This window comes from Arachis hypogaea, chromosome 6 (assembly GCF_003086295.3).
Source record: "Arachis hypogaea cultivar Tifrunner chromosome 6, arahy.Tifrunner.gnm2.J5K5, whole genome shotgun sequence".
NCBI classification, from domain to species: domain Eukaryota; kingdom Viridiplantae; phylum Streptophyta; class Magnoliopsida; order Fabales; family Fabaceae; genus Arachis; species Arachis hypogaea.
Window position 1 is genome coordinate 8,777,791 of NC_092041.1, and position 22,516 is coordinate 8,800,306.

At 33.0% G+C, this 22,516-nt stretch overlaps 1 non-coding gene across 1 annotated transcript; it reads right to left on the bottom strand.

Moving 5' to 3' along the window:
* Positions 1 to 212: 212 nt before the first annotated feature.
* Positions 213 to 16,845, bottom strand: LOC112695844 (TPR repeat-containing thioredoxin TTL1). Its single transcript, XR_011862129.1, has 11 exons — positions 16,733 to 16,845; positions 16,101 to 16,272; positions 15,817 to 16,001; positions 15,393 to 15,726; positions 15,135 to 15,281; positions 14,975 to 15,027; positions 14,065 to 14,167; positions 13,603 to 13,737; positions 12,808 to 12,887; positions 695 to 767; positions 213 to 604 (listed from the first exon to the last, which is right to left on the bottom strand). It is a non-coding gene; the product is annotated as a TPR repeat-containing thioredoxin TTL1 (transcript).
* Between the last annotated feature and the right edge of the window lie 5,671 nt (positions 16,846 to 22,516).

The window sequence follows — 22,516 nt, forward strand, 5'->3', positions numbered from 1 at the left end:
ATACTTGGAAATCGACCTTTAATATTTTAAAAAAAATAGAAATTGGTAACGATTAGATTTAGTTCTACCTTTTCTTATGTGCAATGTACTGAATCGTCTCTTTTCGTGCAGTTTGAGGCATGTATTGTATTTTCTTTTTTGCGGTATCTTCCAATCCTACAACTTAAAAATTAATTTGTTGTAAATTTGTACTTAATTTAAGAGATAGCATATTGAATTAAATTCTGAAATTAATATGACAATATTTTGTCATAGAAGAAACCCGAAATTAAAAAGACTTCCCAATCAAACTTGCATTTACAAGCCACCAAAAGAATTAAGATGAGAAAAACTCAAAATCTATGAAAAGTTGAAAACCACTAAAAGACAGATATGCTATAAGGCTCTTGCAATGGTTGGTCATCAGAACACAAAATTGGTTTTCTTAGCCTACTGTCTTCTCTATATGCTCATCCATGACTAGCAACACTGTTAAACAAAAAGGGTTAGTCACTTCATGTTCAAGCAAACTATAGTAACCCTAATGACTCCTGATATCTTGGATATAGCGACCAATTTGCTACAGACCGAGATAAAACGCATCTACCGCAAGAAATACTCCAAGCTGTGAGGAAATGATCAAACATACAAAACATCATGATTGAGAAAAAGAGAGTTGCGACTAACAGAGAGAAACATAGATTTGGCAAATTACCAGCCGCACTGAGAATACTAATCTATAACCCCAACCTTCCTTCGCTGCAGCCACTCTTTGCTGATTAGTCCAACTGGATAATCATGAAAACATAAATTTTGTATTTCTATTAGTAATATAATGAAACTATATTTAAATGGTGCACATAATGATTATGTCGTTTCAATTTTAACCAACAATTTCTCATCAATAACTGGTAATTATAATGAATTTAAAATACTAGAAATTATAACCTAGTAATAGTATAAGAATGCCTCCCCTCATATCAAGATAAGAAAAATTGTTAAGAAAAAATTATACATATGATATGATGCAAAGTTCTGATTCAATAAAAAACAAAGGGAAGGAAAAATTGCACTTCCTATTCGAATTGTGTTGTTTTGGTTAAATCAAAGGAACAAATCTTTTTCTTTTTCAGAAAAATTTTTTCAACTCAAGTCAGATCTAAAATTTTCACACAATCAGACACCAATTAATAATAATCATAAATTTGCAAAGAAAATTTCATTGTGCTTGTTGCCAATTGCAATGCTTAGTTAAGGCAATGCATTTTCTTTTCCACTCTTAATCTGTCATTGAAGTGAAGTAGTTGTTTTATTTTCTTTTCCACCCTTAAAATAAACATTGCGGTGCAAAGACGGCAGAAAATCTCCAAATACACAAAAATTGCCATAGAAAAAGTAATAAAACCAAATAACGTAAAATGAAATCTGAGTAGTTCGCAAGGACAAAGACGAAGTACACAACAACGCAGAGGGATTGGAAAGTGTGGTGTGGCAGCAGTAGAAGGAGTAGTGGCGGTGGTGAGTGCAGGTAGCAACAGCGCAACGGTGTAGTCTGCAGAGATGTGACAAGAACATGAACATTAGTGAAAAAGCTCTAGCAGATACATCTCTTTCATCCCTGAAATTAAGATTAAATGAAATTTGAGTAGTTCGCAGGGGCAGAGACGAAGCACAACAATGCAAAGGGACCGGAAGTGTGGTGTGGTGGCGATGCTAAGTACAAGCAGCAACAGCAACTGTGGTAGCTGCAGTAAGAACACAAACACTAGGAAAAAAAGTCTTAGCAGAGACATCTCTCTAATTTATGGAATTATAATTAAAAGAAAAACGAAAAGGTGTAAAAAGCAAAATTAGAAAGACAAAATTTTAATTATTAATTTTTTCAAAAATAAAAAAATGGGGTTCAATTTGTAAATATTTTTAAGTGGATTAATGGTACTCCCACATAAAATGAGAAGTAAAGAATCCATGGCCTGAATCGGTTAGCAAATTAGGGTTTGGTTTTCTTAGATTTGGGCTAATTTATGGTCTTAGTCCTTGAAAAATAAAATAATGATAGTAAAAATATTAAAATTATATAATTTTTTATAACATAGTCATATTAAAAAGAGTCGGTCTAATTTGTTGAGATTACGTATAAAATAATACACATATATGTTTATTTTATCTGTAAATAACAATATGAAATTAAAAAAAGTTTGTGGTGGTTTAATGGAAAGTAGAGTTTAATCGTAGCCTATTTTGATCCTAAAGATGACTTGTTAGGAGTTGTTGCTCTTAGAATTCTAAATTTAAAAATAATTAATTAGGTATATATTGAATATTAAGTTGAGATAATTTTCTAAATTTTGACAAGTATGATTATATAACAGTAATTTCAATAGTTGATTTTATTTTTATATAATAATAATTTTAAAAAAAATAAATTTAATTAAAATATACTATAATTTACCAATTCAAAAAAATAGTAAAAAATATAAATTAATATTAATTAAATTATTATAAAATATTTTAAATATATTATTCGTGCGGTACTATTTATTATGTGTCACGAATAACTGAATCTATTATATAACAACGGATATAAAAAGCAATTTTTGATATGAAGTTTAGATATTGAGGTTATTTTTAAAGAAGCATCAAATTTACGCTAATACACTTTCATCCTGAGAACAATTTTCAAAGTAACTTTAGTCTTTCACATAGTGCTTGAAATATATGCAGTGCTGGCGTACTGCCAGCATGTTATAATAGGTAATTAAATAAGGCGGGTCCATTAATGTGAGTATTGAATTGTTTTATGACCCTATAATCATTAAAATAGTTTAGATAATTTTTATCGATTAATATATGGTTATTTATTAACATTAGATAATTGTTATCAATTGTGAATCCAATTCATTCTGAATCCAATGGAAAATTGACCTATGTAAGGTTTATGATGAAGTAAATACAATGGTTGAGAGAAAATCAGGTGCTTTTTGCTTTAAAGGTTTTAGGTTGTTGATATATTATAGAAAAAATTATTAATTGATTGTGTACTCTTGGAATTCAAGAAAAGGAAAAAAAAGTATTTCCGAAGAGTCAAAAAACAAAATTTATTGTATACAGTTGAAGAAAATAAAGATATGACTGTGTGTATGTCAAATATTTCGGAGAAGTCAATCAACCAAATCATATGGTGGTTGATGAATATAGAATATTTGGTTAAGTTCCTGTCTATAAATGTAACTCTCCACTATAAAATCATGAATAAGATTTTGTTGTTGATAGTCATAATGTGAGGACTAAGATTCACCACTAAAGAAGTGTATTGTCACTACAAGAAAGTATTGGAATAGCGCCCGATTTTAACGACGGAAAAAATTAATTGTTAATAGCGACCAATTTAGCGATCGATACAGAATTTTTAGAACCAAATCAATATTGGTCGCTAAATCGATTGCTAAATTACATTCAGCGACCGATTTTAGCAACCAATAAATTCGATCGCTAATAACAACTGAATTAGCGACCGATAAGTTTTAACTACAAAAATAAAATCGGTCACTAAAATCGGTTGCTATTTTTTTATTTAGCAACCAAAATAAAATTATGTCTTTGGAATGGTTGATCACAAAAGCGGTCGCTATTTTTTAGTTTAGCGACCGATTTGGCAACCGATTTATAAATTGTTAACTGCTTATTTTAACGTAATTTAGAGGCTAATCTCTCCACAAATTCCCACTCAATTCTTTTCCTACTTCCAAGTGAATAAATTGTTAATTGCCTATTGTACCATTTATTTGAATTAATAATACATGGTGGTGCTTATTTTATCTGAAATTATGCAGACAATGATAAAAGAAAAGGAAAATAAAAGATAACATCCAATTCTACCACTACTCCATCTGCTACAGCGGCCAATACACTTCTGTCATTAACTCCCAATCCAAGTACTTCTAAAAACGCTCAAACAGTGTTAGATCAAAGAAAGCAAATACTTAACAATGAAATTGAAACCGAAAGCAATCAAATTGGAGTGTTACTGACAAATGAATTTTTTGTCGGTATAGAATTTATCAAGTAATCAATCGTAGTATAGTCTAAACCAACGCAAAATCCATCATCAAACAAATCTACAATCTATATCCGAGAGTACTAGTCTCCCGAGTCGTTCTCCCTTGAAATTGCCAAAGTGTGCATCTTATTGACTTAGTAAGCCTCGTTGGAATTCTTCGAAGGTTTTAGCAAAGTAATGAAAAACAAACAATCAATTATCAAAAGGCTTGGCTTAGGGTTGGCATTAGAACTTCTATCCTTATAGTCCATTCAATGTTGACAACAATTAGGCCTTGCTTCATTTAGTTATCCCCTAAGTATAGAGGAAAATCAAATGAAAACAATCAACTTGAGTCACAAGTCCTAACTTCACCTCATGGGAATCTAGCTTTAGTGCACTCCAAGTCAATTAGCAATCCCTAACTCCAAATCAATTATTGATACAACTATTCAACTTCTTCCAATGACCAAACCCTATGCCAAGTGTAAAAATTCTACCCCATAGCTAGTGTTGACATTTTATCAAACATGTGGTGAGCATGAAAGAAGGTCATAGTAAAATGAAGAGAAAGGTAGAATTAAAGATGTTGCAATGCAAGGAATTAACAACAATTGTCAAAGAGCAATAATGAGGATCAAAATCTCAAAGTATCAATGGAATCCAAAAATCATAAAGTTGAATCCTAGATCCAAGGAATTTTAGCAATTACAACTACAACTTGAAATTGGAAAAGGAAACCTATTACATGAACAAAATGAAGTGAAAGTTGCAATGGATCTCACCAAGGAATGGGTAAAAAATCCAGAATTTTGATGAAGAAGAACCCTAGTAAGAACTTGAGTCCTCTCTTCTCTCTCCCCCCAAAAATATCTCAAAACTAGAAAATGAACTAAGTGTCTTTGACTCTTGCTCCCCTAGTCCTCTTAAAACTTTTCCCGCCAATTCACTCCTCAAAAGTTAAGATCTCTAACCAACTCCACGCCTGAGTCACGTGACTTCTAAAAAAATCATATTCGAGCATCGGCGCGTACGCGCAAGGTACGCGCACGCGCCATGGATGCGGTTTTGGAGTGTACGCGGAGGCGGGACGTACGCGTGCGCGTCCATGAGAATCCTGGCTTAGCCGCTACTCAAGCCGGCTCGTGGCTTGGCTCTTGGCCTCGGCTTCACGTTGCTCTTATCCGCGCGGGCGCGTCAGGTGCGCGCACGCGCCCATGTGAAAATTTCCAAAGCTCAATTCTCATGCTTCCCTCCCTTGCACCCGTCTTCCTTCTCTTTTCCTGTCCATTCCTACTCTATATCCTGAAACCACTTAGCGCACAAGTCACGGCATCGAATGGCATCAAGAGAAGATTAGAGATGTATCTATTTTAGTGCAAAATAAGCATGTTTTCATTCATGAGACAAAACTAGGAAAGGAATGCAAATCCTTGTATTTTCATGCAGAAAGTGTGTGAAATCATTGATAAACCCTTTGAAATTAGCACAAGATAAACCCTCAAAATGGGGTTTGTCAACCTCCCCACACTTAGATTCTAGCATGTCCTCATGCTTAGGAAAATGCAAAGAAACGCAGAAGACCGAGGAGTCACAAACGTATAGGACTCACGAAATGCAACCTACTTATATGCATGCAACTACGACTAGTGCTGTTATCTACTTGGTTGGGAACAAATCAGCTTCCTTATGACATATGCGAGCACATGGGACACGATGGTGGTCAATGCATAGGACTTGCCAATTTCTAAGTATCAAATGCAATATATACAATCTTGCGTGAGGAATGCTCGCAAGAGCCGGGAATCAAAGGATTGAGCATCGAACCCTCACCGGAAGTATTTGCGCTCTGGTCGCTCAAGTGTTTAGGGTTGATTCTCTCAATTCTCCCCTAATCATGCTTTCCAAGATTTGTTCTTCTTCTAACAATCAACATATATTTCATGCATGCATACATCTATCATGAGGTCTTCTCCTTAGGTTGTAATGGGGCTAGGGTCAAGGTAGGATCATATATGGCTAGTGGACTTAGGATTTGAATCTTTGATTAACTTAAACTTTTCCACCTAACCTATATAATGACCTATTCAATTAAGTACTAATCTAACTACCCATTCCTCACTTTTTCACATACTCATGTATTTTCCATCCATTTCACAATACTTATGCATTGATTTTATTTGAACTTTACTTTGGGGCATTTTGTCCCCTTTATTGCGTTTCTTTTTCTTTCTTTTCTATATATTTTTTTTCTTTTTTTTTCTTTTTCACTTTTATTTCTTTTTCTTTTCATTCTTTTCTTTTTTTCTTTCAAACTATACACAAGAACATCAATGCATAAGGTCTATACATTTAATCAAGACATGAGTATGTACCCAATTCCTCAATATTTCCAATAACAATACAAAACTACCTTTTTATTCACCCAATGTCCCAAGGTTCCCACACTTGAATGATACTCACATACACTAGCCTAAGCCAATCAAAGATCCAAATTAAGGACTTTCATTGTTTTCCGCTTTAAGGCTTGTAATGTGCTAAATTAAAGAACAAGTGGGTTAATCGTAGGCTCAAATTGGTTAACAATAGAAGATAAAAGGTAGGCTATTTGGGTAAGTGAGCTAATGAAATGATGGCCTCAATCATATAAATGCATGAATATACAAAATAATGGACATAAAGAATGAAACAAAGCAAAGATTACAATCATAGAAAGAGAATAATGCACACAAGAAGGAAAGTAAGTGGTTGTAAGATGTAACCACGCCATTAGGCTCAAAACTCACTTGCTTGTGTTCTTAGCTCAAAACTATGTTCCAAAACATAATTCTTCATGCAATTTTGGCATCAAGGCATTTAAAATTTGCAATGCCCCACGGTTGCCCCAAAGTATTGGTTTCCTAAGAAAGAATTTCATTGTTCCAACCAAGTAAACTTATCATGTGAATGGTGCCAACTAAAACCTAATCATGCAACCTATCCTAATGTGTTCAGATTTATTCAGATGTTACCTACGGAGATCGGTCGGCCGACCTCCCCACACTTAAAACTTAGCACGGTCCTCCGTGCTGTAGGTTAGGCGCAGTGGTCGGTTGAGCTCCGAGTGTCCCACATCTCCGATGTCATCGCTCTCTCCGCTTGAAGTTGCGGTGGATGTGGAGATATCGGGTTCCTCCATGGGTGGAGTGACTGTGCTTAGAAGTCTCTTCACATGAGCATAACGGCGTTGATTACGCCTCTCATAACGGTCCAATTTCTTGTGAAGGTCCTCAAGGCGTTGGGCGGCCGATTTTTGTGATGTAGAAGAAGTGGTAGTGTTGCGAGTTGGTGTGGGTAGTCCGATGTCCTTGGTGGCTTCCGGGGGCTTGAGGCATCTCTTGGTCGGAATAATATCACCATCGACCGGAATTGAGGTTCTCCTATCTTTAGCCTCTCGGTTGACGCCGGCTTTTGCAACCAATTCGGTCACCAAAGCGGGGAATGGTAGATTTCCTTTGGCATGAATGCGCCCCATGGATTGGCGGATGGCATGCGAAATGTTGACCGGTTTTTTGGTTAAGATGCACCATATCAATAAGGCCAACTCGGCGGTGATGGATGACCCATGTGTACTTGGGAGCACATAGTGAGCTAGAATTTGGGCCCATGCCGTGGCTTCTTGAGTGAGGTGGCAGACATCTAAACCCTTGGGTCTTCGCTTTATGGTCCCCCGAATCCAATAGGCGTCGGGTAAAGCAATGACGCGGAGGATCGCGCTCCAATCGAATGCACGGTCATCGCATGTAGCCAAGACTTCTTCGTAGGCGTCATATACATCCGTTGATGGTTCAATCCCAATGACTTCTTGGATGGTTTCCACTGTGACCGACACTTGCTTTCGGCGCACAAATATTGATGTGAGAAGGGGAGAGTGGTAGTTGGAGTAGAATTCTACTACCCATGAGAGGTTGGCCTCCTTTGGTTTCCTCAATAGGAACCTCCATTGCCTCCGGACAATATGTGGCATCACAATCGGACTGAAGTGAGCCGGTAGGACTAGGAGGGGTTCCGGATGATAATTCCTTTCGATCATTCTTGGGTAAACAAGTTCGCAGTAACGGTTGGGAAACTTGTTCGAATCCTTAGGAGGGTTGTCCTTCTCTAGAACATCAACGGGGCCCTTAGTCTTCTTTAAGAGTGGCTTGGCCGTTAGGTCGTGGTGCGCTTTATTGGGAGTTGGCTTCTTGGGGTCTTTCCCTTTGTTCTTTTTTATGACCATCCTATGAGGCAAAGAAAGGGAAAAACATCAAACCCAAATAAGTGGAAGTAAATGCGATTATGCAATGAAAAGTTATGCCATAGAATATGGGTATCATTGTCACATGACAGCTGCAACATTTAACTAAGATAACATGAGAGGGCAAGGCAAATCATTTTCATATGGTATAAGGGTAGTTTAAGCATGCAAGTAAGGAAGTATGAGAAGCACATACCCTTAAGGACCACAAATGGAAAGCAAGTTAAGAAGAAAGTGAGTGGATGGATTGGAAGAAATGGGAATGCGCCTAAAAGTGATAAGTTGAGAGGCAATTTAGTCAAAGTGGGCTCAAAAGTCAAGTATGCCTTTCGTCGAACACTTGGTGTGCATCCTTTTGTAGTGTGTGATTAGAAGATGGTGAAAGCAATGGAGTAATTCACAATCCAATATTAATGATTACGGTCCACAGTGATTATAAGAAAAACAAACAACACAACTCATCTACTAATGCAAGTGAAGTGGAGACCCAAATGCCCATGAAGAGTTAATTTGAGGGAGAGGAAAAAGGAAAAGGAAAACAAACAAAAAAAAATCGGCTAATTCTAATAAAAAAAAAGGAATGCATGGTGTATTTTTTTTCCTTTTCCTTTTTCCTCCGTACCATACAGCATAGCCGGTCTTATAGCGGTGCGATAGAATTTACCTTTAAGTTTTAAAGGCACTTTTTTGTTGCATATAAAACCAGATGCACTCCACCATTTTGACCAACCTGCTTGGATCCTATGATTTACATCATGTTCAATCTCTCCAATCTTCACCTCTATATTGGGGTTTTCCCTTCTCAGACTGAACTTACATTCCATATATTTCGTCTTGCTACGGCTTATGCGCAGACCATACACTTCTAAAGCTTCTCTCCATAACTCCAACTTCTTATTTAGGTCTTCCCTTGACTCTCCCATAAGGACGATATCATCGGCAAAAAGCATGCAGCATGGCACAGGCTCTTGGATGTGCTCTGTGAGTACTTCCAAGACTAATGTGAAAAGGTATCGACTTAAGGATGATCCCTGGTGTAATCCTATACCAATAAGAAATTCCTCCGTCACACTACCTTGAGTCTTCACACTAATTGTGACCCCATCATGCATGTCTTTAACTGCCGAAATATATGCGATCCTTACTCTCCTCTTTTCTAAAACCTTCCATAAGACCTCCCTTGGTACCCTATCATACGCTTTTTCCAAATCAATAAACACCATATGTAAATCCCTTTTATTACTACGATACCTCTCCATCATCCTTCTTAATATGTATATCGCTTCAGTGGTAGATCTTCCTGGCATAAATCCAAATTGGTTCTTTGTTACTTGTGTCTCTTTTCTCAATCTCCGTTCTATCACCCTTTCCCATAACTTCATAGTATGACTCATGAACTTAATCCCTCTATAGTTTTCGCAACTTTGTATATCCCCCTTATTCTTGTAGATAGGTACCAAGGTGCTCTTTCTCCACTCATCAGGCATCTTTTTTGACCTTAAAATCTCATTAAAAAGCTTGGTTAACTAGTTGATGCCTTTTTCTCCAAGACCCTTCCAAACCTCAATCGGGATATTATCAGGTCCTACTGCCCTGCCATTTTTCATCTGCTTTAGAGCCTCTTTTACCTCGAAGTCTTGAATCCTTCGATAGTAGTCAAAGTTTTTATCTTCTTCCCTTGTGCATAATCGACCAAGGCTCGGAAGAGTCTTCTGTCCCTCATTAAATAACTCGTAGAAGTAGCTCTTCTACTTTTCATTAATCTTCTCCTCTTGAGCCAACACCTCTCCATCCTTATCCTTTATGCACTTAATCTGATCCAAATCTCTCGTTCTTCTTTTCCGCCTCTTTGCGATTCTATATATACATTTTTCTCCTTCTTTCGTGTCCAAAGACTGGCAGAGACCCTCATATACTCTATCAAATGCTCCATGTAGTTAAAAAATCCTGGAGAAAAAATTTGCTCCAACTTACATGTGGTGGTGATAATATTTTGCTCCATCAACAATAAGTCATCGGCTACAAAATTGTGGAGCACAAATCCTTGAAAAATTTGCTTAATTCAGCTATAGGCTTCCAGATTTGGAGTTGAAGATTGGCAAAGGCAATTGATAACAAACGTTCTAGAAAGACATGACAGTCATGGCTTTTCATCCCAAACAGTTTCTCTTCTCGAATATTTATGCATCTACGCAAATTAGAAGCATATCCATCTGACATTTTAATCTCACTAACCTATTTATAAACTGCCCTTTTTTGTTCCATAGAGGGAGTGAATTTTGCTTTGGGTTTCATGTATTTGATTGCAACTCTAAATCCTTTTGTCGGTAGAATTCCTTCAAATTCATTCTTGCCTTCACATTGTCTTTAGTCATGTCTTTAATATCCATTACCGTATTAAAGACATTATCAAAGACATTTTTCTCAATGTGCATCACATCAAGGTTATGTCTTAACAAATTGTCTTTCCAATACGGTAACTCCCAAAATATACTTCGTTTTGTCCAATTATGAGAAATACTAAAACCAAGACATGAACAAGATTGACCTTCTGTACTTCTTCAAAGATTGCAAACACTTCGCCAAACCTCCTCGCCTAACAATCTAACCGGAGCTTGAGCTGTCACAATTCGATTTTTCAAAAATGAAACCTTATTTCTTCGATATGGATGATCCAAAGGCAAAAATTGACGATGGCTATCAAACCAAAAGCATTTACCACCATGTTTTAAAGTAAAAGCAATTGATTGATTCATACAACACGTACATGCCAATTTACCTGCAGTGCTCCAACCTGATAACATGCCATATGCAGAAAAATCGTTTATAGTCCACATGAGTGCAGCTTTCATAAAAAAAATTCTTCTTTTGGGATATGTCATGTAATGACACCTTCATTCCATAACAGCTTCAACTCATCTATCAACGGTTGCAAATAAACATCTATTTTTCCCTTGGGATTATAGGGTCAGGAATTATTAAGGTCAGGAACATAGATGGCGTGGTCATGCATAGTTCTGGTGGAAGATTGTAGGGAGTCACAATCACAGGCCAACAACAGTAAGGGGTAGCTGATTGATTATAGGGGGAAAATCCATCAGCACATAAACCTAATCTCACATTCCTTGGTTCAGCTACAAAGTCTGAATGCTTGAGATCAAATTGCTTCCATGCTTCCCCGTCCGATGGGTGACATAGTACTCCTGGTTCCCTCTGTTGTGCACGGTGCCAACTCATATGTGGAGCAGAACTCAAAGAAGCATATAATCGTTTTAAGCTAGGAAAAAGAGGCAAGTAGTGTATCCTTTTCACAGGAATCTCCTTGTGCCTTCCATTCACTATTTTCGCATCATACCGTGGTGCACCACAAAACTTGCATTCCTTTAAATCTTTGCAATCTTTCGCATAGAACAACATGCAACCATTAACGCAACAATCAATCTTTACTGAAGTTAACCCAAGTTCTCCCGTCCTATTAGGGATCTCACATAAAGTTGGGTAATTTTCTCCATGACTTGTCCAAAGCCAATAATCAGGAACAAATCCTTTCCTATATAGATGGATTATTACATCTTCAGACTTCATATAAACCTTGTTTTTACACCTAGAAGTCTAGAACAAGGGCATCTAATTTGTCCACTTGACAAATCTGCTGATCTCTCAGCAAAGGAAATAAATTCTTCTACCCCTTTTGTAAATTCACTAGTTAAACCCTTTCGACCAAGTCTTAGTCTATTGTACATCCAATTGCGACTCTGACTCATATTCATAACCTGTCCCATTGTAATAGTGCATCTTAACTAAATGCATGAACAAATCACATTTTAACTACAATAAAACATTAATTGATAAACAATTAAGTAAATAAAAATAAAGTACCTTAACTCGTTGGACGCTCCTCACACAATTACAAAGCTTGAAAATAGAATGGAAGCTACTCACACAATTACAAAGCTTGAAAATAGAATGGAAGCTACGCAATCAATTTCAAACCTAAAGAAAAGGATAAAATAAAACCTACTTAAATTTATTATAAATAAATAGATGCTGGAAAAGCTTTTTATTATAAATAAATACAGAAGCTTTTTATTATAAATAAATACTCCAATTGGATAGTCAAAAAATACAAAAGGTCCAACAATGAACCGGACTAATTTGATAACCTTTTTTCGATTAACCATGTCAAATTAATCTATTCGAAATTTCACATATGAAGAACAAAATTAGCTAAAAATAAGAAGGAAAAAAGAGAACAAAAATAAATGGGAAAGATGTGACATGTTGATATATATTAAGCTAAAATTACAATCTCAGTTAATTGAGCAAGCACACAATTCTTAACCTTCTGATAAACTGCTATCATGTATGAATCAAAGGAGACAGCAAAGGACTTGCCAAAAGAGACAGAAAGTGCAGAAGGTGTATATTCCAGTTAATATTAGAGAAAAAGGAGTTTCAAGGGAGAAAAGACAAAGGACTCATTGGCAGAAAAATCAGAAATAAACGGAAGTACCTGAAAACCAGTTATTCCTCTGCAAGGAAGTTTCTTTTTACCAAGCAAGCATAACTGGGAATCTAACTGTAAGTGATTCTCTGGTAAAAAAAATAAATAAAAATAAGAGAAAAATAAGAACAAGAACCCAGCCCTTAAAATTGGCCAAATCCTTGAAGCGTATTTAGTACTACACTAGTATTTTAAGGCACAAAAAATAACATTATATCCTCTTCTCATAAGCCTCACATCCTGTCAATTAAAAAATATATAGACCATAAAATATATAGAAAATTCATGAAATAAAATGACTGCGAGAGTTTATCCATACATACAAAATAGGTAGCTAATTAACTACAGATGACCTGATCTATTTCAATTCAAAGCATGTGTTGGAAAAAAAAAAAGAAACACCACACACGTCAATTATATATTCTCTTCCCTTCTCATGAAGCAATTTACTGAATAATTTAGTTTGAAAACTACTATTTGAAAAAAAGAAAAAGAGCTATTAAATTTTCTTAAGGGAAAAATCCTAATTTAGAGTCAATAATGAATTTATATTAGAAAGGCACATCTATATATTTTGAAATAATCTAGAAGATAAAGGACCTAATAATGATAATGAGCTAGGCCCGTAAAAGAAATGAAGCAAGCAAGGCTAGTGGAATATATATAATGAAGGCACTAATTGAAATAATAGTCAAACCATGCATTCAACGAGAGCAAAGTCCTGCTGATATATTAAAATAAGGAGAGGCCTCTTATTGCTTCAATTAGTTCTAAAAAATATATAATAGCGGAGAGAGGAACAACCTGGCAAAATCCAGAGACTCCAGCAATGGACAGCAAGCTAAATGCCCTTGCTCGAAAAACTTCTAATTCAGATGGATCTGTTTGTAGCTTTGGTGGAGACCCTGGTACTGTTGGGATCATGAGAACACCAAAATCCTGAAAGTTTCAAACACATAAGAGAAATTCTTAGATAAGCAAGGTTCACCAATGAATCTTTTGGGCAACTAAGTTAAACTTTGGTATTATAATCACTTGGTCATGAAGGAAAACCAAAACAAACTATAATAGATGAAGAGTTAAGATAAAGTGTTTACGTTAACTACAGGAGTGGAATACTAAAACCACTTCTTTTAGACCGATACTTAATTAACGGAGTTCCACCTATCCCAAGAGTTAGGAGTGCAACATGAATAATAGAGAACTTCAATAAACACTAAATGGGAGTTTAGAATGAATATTGAATATATAAATAGCTAGGCTAACCTGTAATAACTCAAACTACACAGCAATGATAGCAGTTAAATAGCATTGGAACAACGGTTCTTTTTGCTTCTTTGTTGTACCTTTTTTCCCCCCCTAATATGCACTGAAATATACAATATTGAAATCCAATCCAAACTCAGAAATAGCGTAGGCAACAGTTAATAGACATTACATATAATCTTTCTTTCAAGAAAAAAAAATGAGGTTGATTCTAATGCACAGACAATATATAATGTGATATCTAATGCACAGACAATGTAAAAGGTTCATGCAATCAAAATGATTCACTCACAAAGATGAGCATTCATGTAGTGGGTATGAAAAATAATACTGATGTAACAATATATAATGTGATATCTATATACAAGTTTTAACACTTTACATAAAATTAAATCCTATTAGTAAACCGATAATCAATCACAACAAATGGAAATTAAAAGATAATACTACTTTTCATTTCGTTAATGCAATTCTTCCCTATTTCATTTCTTTGCCGGAGAAGTATATTAAGAAATTGCCATCCATTCAAACTCATCGGCACATGGAAATGAATTCAATTCATATGTGAGCCTTTTTCCTTGATTTGCAAAAACTCATCGGCACCAATCTAAGTTAAGCTTTCATTTCCAAAGTCCAAACTGAGCAACATGAAATTCACCTAACATCATTCTGATAAAGTGATAACAAAATTTGAGCAGCAAACTCAGTAAAAATAACACTTAAGCAGCAGCAACACATTTGACATCAATAAAGACTAAAAAGTTATAATAGAATTAAATAATAAAATTTACCAGGAAGTAAGAGTACTAGACGCATAAGTTAGAAAGCAAACTATCAAATTTTAAAATAATAAAAATAAAAAGAAACAATAAAAGAAGAATTGCAGCGGAGAATAGAAAAAGCATTGCACCTGGCAGCGAAGAACAGCAGAGCGGTGGCAAGAGAAGAAGCAGATGACGAACGCTAACAGAGAAGAGAAGAGATGAAGAGATACAGAACAAAAATTCCCATAAATTCACCAGCACCAAAATAAAATAACCGAGCTAAAGGAATTAGATGAAAGCGATTACCTTTGCAAAATTGGAACAGTAAGAGGGAAGAAGCTTCGAGAAGGTTCCATGATCCGTGCCCGGAAATAACCTTTACGACCGTATTAGAGAGAGAGAGAGAGAGAGAGAGAGAGAGCAACACACATACCGACCCTGCATATACTTCACCTTTGCAAAAAAAAAAAAAACATGCTTGCAATGAGCAAAAATCAGAAACTGAATATTGAAGCATCTAATCTGAAGAAATAGAGCATCATAAAGAATAGGAATCTGGTTTACCTTACTATTTGATGCGGCCCTTCGAAGAAGAGCTTTAGTGTAGTTAGGTTGGATTTTCAAAGCATGATTGGAGTCTTCAATTGATCTTTCCCATTGCCCAAGCTTAAACCAACAAGCTGCTCTGTTGCAATATAGAACCGAATTTGAAGGATCAAGCCTCAAACCATCTCCATATGCGGAGCAAGCTTCGGTAAACCTTTCTGATTTGAAAAGATCATTGCCACGCACTCGAGCTCTCGCCACCATCCTCACATTGTTGACCAAAACAGCAACTTCAACGTTCCGAGGGTCCATTTGACTGGCTTTCTCGGCTGCTTTAACTGCATTCTCAAACCTGCAATACATCCATCATCCGTTTTCACTCTCCAAACAGAATAAACCATATCCAAGGCGACATTTTCATGTTGAAGTTGAAGAAACTCACCTTCCCAATGCCTTCTCAATCTGAGCTCTGACGAAATACACATAAGCTTCAGAAAGCATTCCAAAAAATTTAGCTTGAGAAGAGGAAATAGTAAGTGGCTCCTATTTGGGTACATGTATCGAAATTGATTCTACATCGTCAATTTGGTGTAACTTCAACAGTGCTTCTGCTCTACACATAAAGAGCTGTAAATTCAATTTCCAACCAGTTCAGACATTTTGAACAAAACAACAGATGACATGAAAAGCTAAACAAAAGAAAAGAAAACTTAAGAAAGAGTGTACCTGAGGAGAAGAATCAGCTCCAGCAGCAATAGCAGCATCAACTTCTCTAACAACACTTTCCCAATCCCTAATCCTCCTTACATCTCCGCATTTGGCAATATGCTTTTCAACCAATTGCAACTTGTGCATCTCACACGGATCCAGATCCATCCCAGGGTAACAAAGGTGCTTCCTTGCAATATATAAACAAAATCTGAACGTAGATCTAATCTGAAGAAACATATGCATATGAAGAAAGGAATAACCATGGCGCTTAGGGGAAGGAAGTGAAATGCAGCAGCGCGGCAGCAACAGAAATGTCAATTCACTCTGCTTTCTAGGGTTTATGAACTAACTATTTCTCTATACAAAATCTTCATTCATAGAACCGAATCAAAGAAGAAAAAGAGAGAGAGAGTAACTGAACGACAGAGCGGCGGCGACGGGGGAACGAGTTAATATGAGTGGGGTAATTTTTTGGTGACTTTTTTTTTTTGTGACTATAGGAGTAGGGTAATTTGTTGTTGATAAAAATCGACCCTGGTTGATTTTTGTTAAAAAATAAATCAACATCGTGACCGTGGATTTTATATAATAAATCTAACACCATTCATTTAATTTTCATGTTGAAGTTGAAGAAAGTAGAAACTCACCTTCCCAATGCCTTCTCAATCTGAGCTCTGACGAAATACACATAAGCTTCAGAAAGCATTCCAAAAAGTTTAGCTTGAGAAGAGGAAATAGTAAGTGGCTCCAATTTGGGTACATGTATGACATTGTACGTCGATATTATAAATATTAAAATAGACTGTCGATTTTAAAGATAAAATAATTTCGTCCTTCTTTACGGTTGACACTACGATGATAAGATAAAGTCGTCAAAAAAATAGATGACTTTGTTATCGATTTTAATATTTATGTTTTTTAATTATTTTTTTATTGTATCGACGAAAAACTGTCAAAAAATATCGACATTAAATCTAGCTGTCGATTTTTGACTTTAATAATTACAATGTTTCTTATAGTGAGAGTGTGTGGAGCACTCAATTTCTTTCTCTTGGAAGGGTTGTAGGATTAGATCAGAGAACGAAAAAATCAAAAACAGAGAACAAAACAAAACCTGAAAACAGATCTGATTTGAGAAAAAGAGCGTTTTTATTTACCTCTTTGAAACATATTTGATTTGCTTCTTCTTCCGTGAGCTGGCCTCAATGCAAACGAAAAAGACGACCGGAGATGGCGCTGACGACCGAAGAAGACAACGCCGACAGTTAGGTTGGAGGAGACGTCAATGCGTGCAGAAAATTGGAGGAGACGAGAATGGTATGGGTGGCTTAGGGTTAGGTTGGGTAATTTAGGTAATTTTTTTTAACTTAGCGACTGCTTTTGTAACTGATTAATTTATAAAATCGGTCGCTAATTTTTAAAATTAGTAATCAATTTAGTGACCATAACCTTAGCGACTAATTAGTAACCAACCACGTTATTCTACTTACCTATAAATCGGTTGCAAAATCGTTCGCTAAATTAAAAAATAGCGACCGATTTCGTGACCAAGAGTTCTAAGGACATTTCTTCTTTTGTTTTGGTTGTTAATTCGGTCACTAAATTAAAACATAGCGACCGATTTTAGCAACCGTTTATATTCTAGTTGTATAAAACTAGTCGGTCGCTAATTCGGTGGCTATTAGTGACTGATTATGTTAGTCGCTAAAATCAATCGCTAAATTAACAATTAGCAACTGATTTAGCGACCATTAATTTAGCGACTGAATTAGCGACCAAACAGTAGTCTACCTTATTTCACTATCAGTTGCAAAATCGGTCACTAAAATAAAAAATAGCGACCGCTTTTGTGACAAACCGTTCCAAAGACATTATTTCTGTTTTGGTTGCTAAATCGATTGCTAAATAAAAAAATAGCGACCGATTTTAGTGACCGATTTTATTTTTGTTATAGCTAAAACTTATCGGTCGCTAATTCAGTTGCGATTAGCGACTAAATTTATTGGTCTCTAAAATCGGTCGCTAAATGTAATTTAGCGACCGATTTAGCGACGAATATTGATTTGATTCTAAAAATTCTGTATCAATCGCTAAATCAGTCACTATTAGCAACCGATTTTTTTGGTCGCTAAAATCGTTCTCTATTCCAGTACTTTCTTGTAGTGTTTCTATAAAAGATATTAAAAGAAAGAGAATTTGCATCACTGATCGATATTTATAAAAAATATTAAAATATTAAATATAATTAATATAGTTTAGATAGAAATTTAAGGATTTATAACTTAAGATATACCTATAAATAATAAGTCTTTTTTATTTATTAAATATATAATTTAAAGGATATTATTACACAATGCTACAATTTCAGTTTTAATTCTTTGGTTAAAAAATAATAGATGATTTTTGTTAATTTAAGAGATATTCAATTGATAATTTTACAATAGAATTGTACATATGAAAAGCCTTTGAATCTTTTGAATAATAAAATTTTGGTTAGCAATAACAATTATTGTAGTACCTATAATTTTATTTAAAAACATCATATCTTAAAATAAGTGGTAACTATAATTAGATTTTGATTTAAGTTTATTTAATTGATCATTATAAAAATTTAATTTTGATTTAAATTCTCTTAAAAATTTGTATACAAATACTAAAATATAAAATATGATGTATAATTAGATTTATAATCTCGTTACGTTATCAATAATATTTCTGCTAACTTCTGCCAACTCTTGTTTATGACTGTATTTAATGAAAATGTCTAATAAAAATATCTTTTTTATGAATGTGTCTAATATAAGTATTTTTGTAGATGTATTTTCTGGACATATCTTTTTATACATGTATTTAAAATATAATAATTAATTCTTATTAGCAATAAGTTGACAGATAATATATTGGTATCTTATACCTTTTCTTAGATTTATTCATGGATAACTACATGTTACTTTATCAAGAATAATGAGTAGTCCTTATATTAAGGTGTTATTTGAAGAAACAAATTATTTGCCCAAAAATCACACTTTAAATATTGTTTGTAAGAAAATTTTCAAGCTCTTATAATTACCAATATGTTATTTGCATTCATGTATACTGGCAGATCGTACTTGTTTAACCGTTTTTTTATTGTTTCGAAGAGAATAATTTTTATAATTTTATTTTTATTTATAAATTGTTAAATAATTAAAAATTAGGAATATATAAATTTAAAAATAAAAATAAAAATCTACAAACATTATTTATAATTTAATTATTTATAAATATCATTAAATTTATTTATTTATTTTTTCAACAATATTTAATTTGAAGTAGAAATAATTTTTTTATACAATGCTGTCTTTATCTTCATACATATTTTTAATAAATAAAAAATATTTTATTTTTTTAAATTTTATATTCAATTTCTTAAATTATATTTAATTTCATTGTTTTTTTAAATTATTAATTTATATTTTTATTATATTCGCTCCCTATGTCACATACTATTATTTTCTCTTACTATTATTCTTTATACACATATCTAGTATTGTCTCATTGCGACTATTATATTACCTTATTCTCTTCTCATTTCTTGTTTTCTTCTTTTTCTTTTTATTCTCTTTTCGACTTCTCTTCACTCTATCATAATTAATTATCACCCAGTATTATTATTATAACCATCTATTATGATGACTACTTTTATATGTTATTGAAATTTTGATAAAATAATTTTTTTTGTCTCTCTTAAATATCTAAATGTATTAAAAACTATAATTATTTTCTTAATTTGCTTGATAAGTCATCTTATTAATTTATTAAAAAAAATTTATTATATAAATCATTCAAAATTTTTGTTCAAATGATCAAAATTTCTTGTGAATAATTCTAAAAATTAATATCAAAATATTTATTTTTAATTAATGTAACAAATAATAGTACTTCATTATAAGTTTTGTAACTAATAATTATAAATTTTAGTTGGCTTTTTTTTCCTGTCAACGGGTTGCTGCATACACAAGGCGTTATTCGAACCCCCGACACTTACTCAAGCGGACGAGTAAATTGACCACTCGATCAACCCCCGACACTTATTCAAGCGGACGAGTAAACTGATCACTCGATCAACCCAAGTTGGTTAATTTTAGTTGCATTTTAATATAATACATAGTTACTTTTCATATTGGATTACCACTATATAAGTTTCATATTTGTTTTTTTGTACACATTAATTAAATTATATTTTATTATTTTATTTTGTATATTTTAAAATAATGTGATTATACTATAATAAGAATGACATTAGTTTTCATATATAATCTAATATGAATCTTCTTACTATTTTGTTTGTCATATAAATACTATTTATAAAAAATAGTTATTTAAAGTGAAACATTACTTTAATTAAGAGAAATAGAAAACTTTTAAATTCATCATTTTGTTTTACTTCTTAATTCTCACATGATATTACTCAAAGTTAATAAGTTGATAATGGTGATTCCTTGTGGTTACTTAAAAAAATTCAATTTTTTCTCATTTTCTTTTACAATTTTGACCAAACTCAATTTTGTTATTAAATAGTTTTTGTGGGTCATACTATTTTTAACTTTTTATATAATTATATTTTTTTCTACAATAAGTATTTTAAATTATCTAATGCTTAAAAATTCATATTTTTTTAGAAAGGTAAAAATTAAAGTTAAATGATATTAGTTATTTTTTTAACAAAATTATATATTTACTTTTGTTATTTATTTCACTTTCTTTTGATGGTCTAAATTAATCTATATATTATTAAATTATTTCTATTATTTATGCAATATTTTCTTTTGATAATTATTTATTGATAAATGTTGAATTAATAGTTCTTTTTATTGTATTTCAAGATGTTTATTTTTGTTACATTCAATAAATTACCCAAATTCAAACCTATTTTTCGAATCACTTTTTGATCACATGATTAAAATTATTTAAATTGAGATCTTTAGACCCTAAAATTTTTAAAGTAAAAGAAAAATACAATAAAATAAATTAAAAAACTAATAAAATAAAATGATTTTATTTTATTAGATTGTCAAATTAGTTAAAAAATAAATTCAACAAATGTTCTTATCTTACCACATTTTTAATATTATATATTAATCTAATAATCAGTAAAAAATAATATTATCCAATATAAAATAAATTAAAAAATAAAAAAAAAACTAATAAAATATGCGTGAGACTTTTTATTCTATCATTAATAGGTGCAGATTTTTTTGAGTCCTTTATAAGCCAATCAAATAATTTGTGCCATATATTAAACAAACAATATTAAATTAATTAATTTTTTTTGAAATATAATTTATTTATTTAATTTAATTATAAACAAATTTGTATGTATTTGGATGTCACCTACAATACTCAACTAATTAATAGTTTAGAAAATTAATCTATTAATATTTTAACAAATTATTGATAAGTGTAGACTGCGTTATTCATATGCCAATCAAATAATTAGTATCATATGCTAGACAAATAATATTATAGAAGACAAAATTAATAATTTTTTGCCAAGGATTATACATAAACTTTTTTGTATTGTTAGTGAAATAAGTATCTGCAAAATTAGTTTCGGATTATGTTAATAGGATTAAAATAAGACAGAAGAAATTGGAAAGCGAAAAAAATACATAATAACATATATGTGTCATATTTTTTGAGCCCCTCTTATACTTTTATAAAGATAATCTATTCATATTTTTTATTATCACTTTTTTAACCAACTGCTGCACCTCACTGTTTTTTAGATTGTTCATACAATTCGAATCAGGAAAGGAGGCAAAAACAAATATCATATGATTTATTAAACTATTTATCATAAAAAATATGTAACATCTATTATCAATAAAATATCAAATATAATTATACATTTCAATAATATAACTCAAATTAAAGTAACACATAGAACCTATTGACACCAATAATATACTACATGAGGTACAATAACAGTATCTATTATCATATATGCTACACATTAAAACTTTTTCATCTACTGAGTACTTTTTGACTGTTTCGTTTCATATTGTATTTGTTGGGACGTTGATTTCATGTACCTACCTACTCATATAACTCTTGTGTCAACTTTTTTTATATGTCTGATAATATCTGTTATTTGCTCTCCACTCATCTAAAGTCCACTATAAACGGTTGTCTTTATCATCATATATGCTATACATTAAAACTTTTTCGCCTGCTATTTCTTACTGTTTCGCTTCATGTTGTATTTGTTGGCATGTTAATTTATGTTAACGAGTGCACCGACATGCTCATAGTTTCCTACAACTCTTGTATTTAAACCTTTTATAATATCCCATGGTATCTATTACTTACTCTCCACGCATCCAAAATTCATTAAACTATTGTCTAATATTTCATTATTTTTTCATTCATTCTTGCCACTCCCATTATTT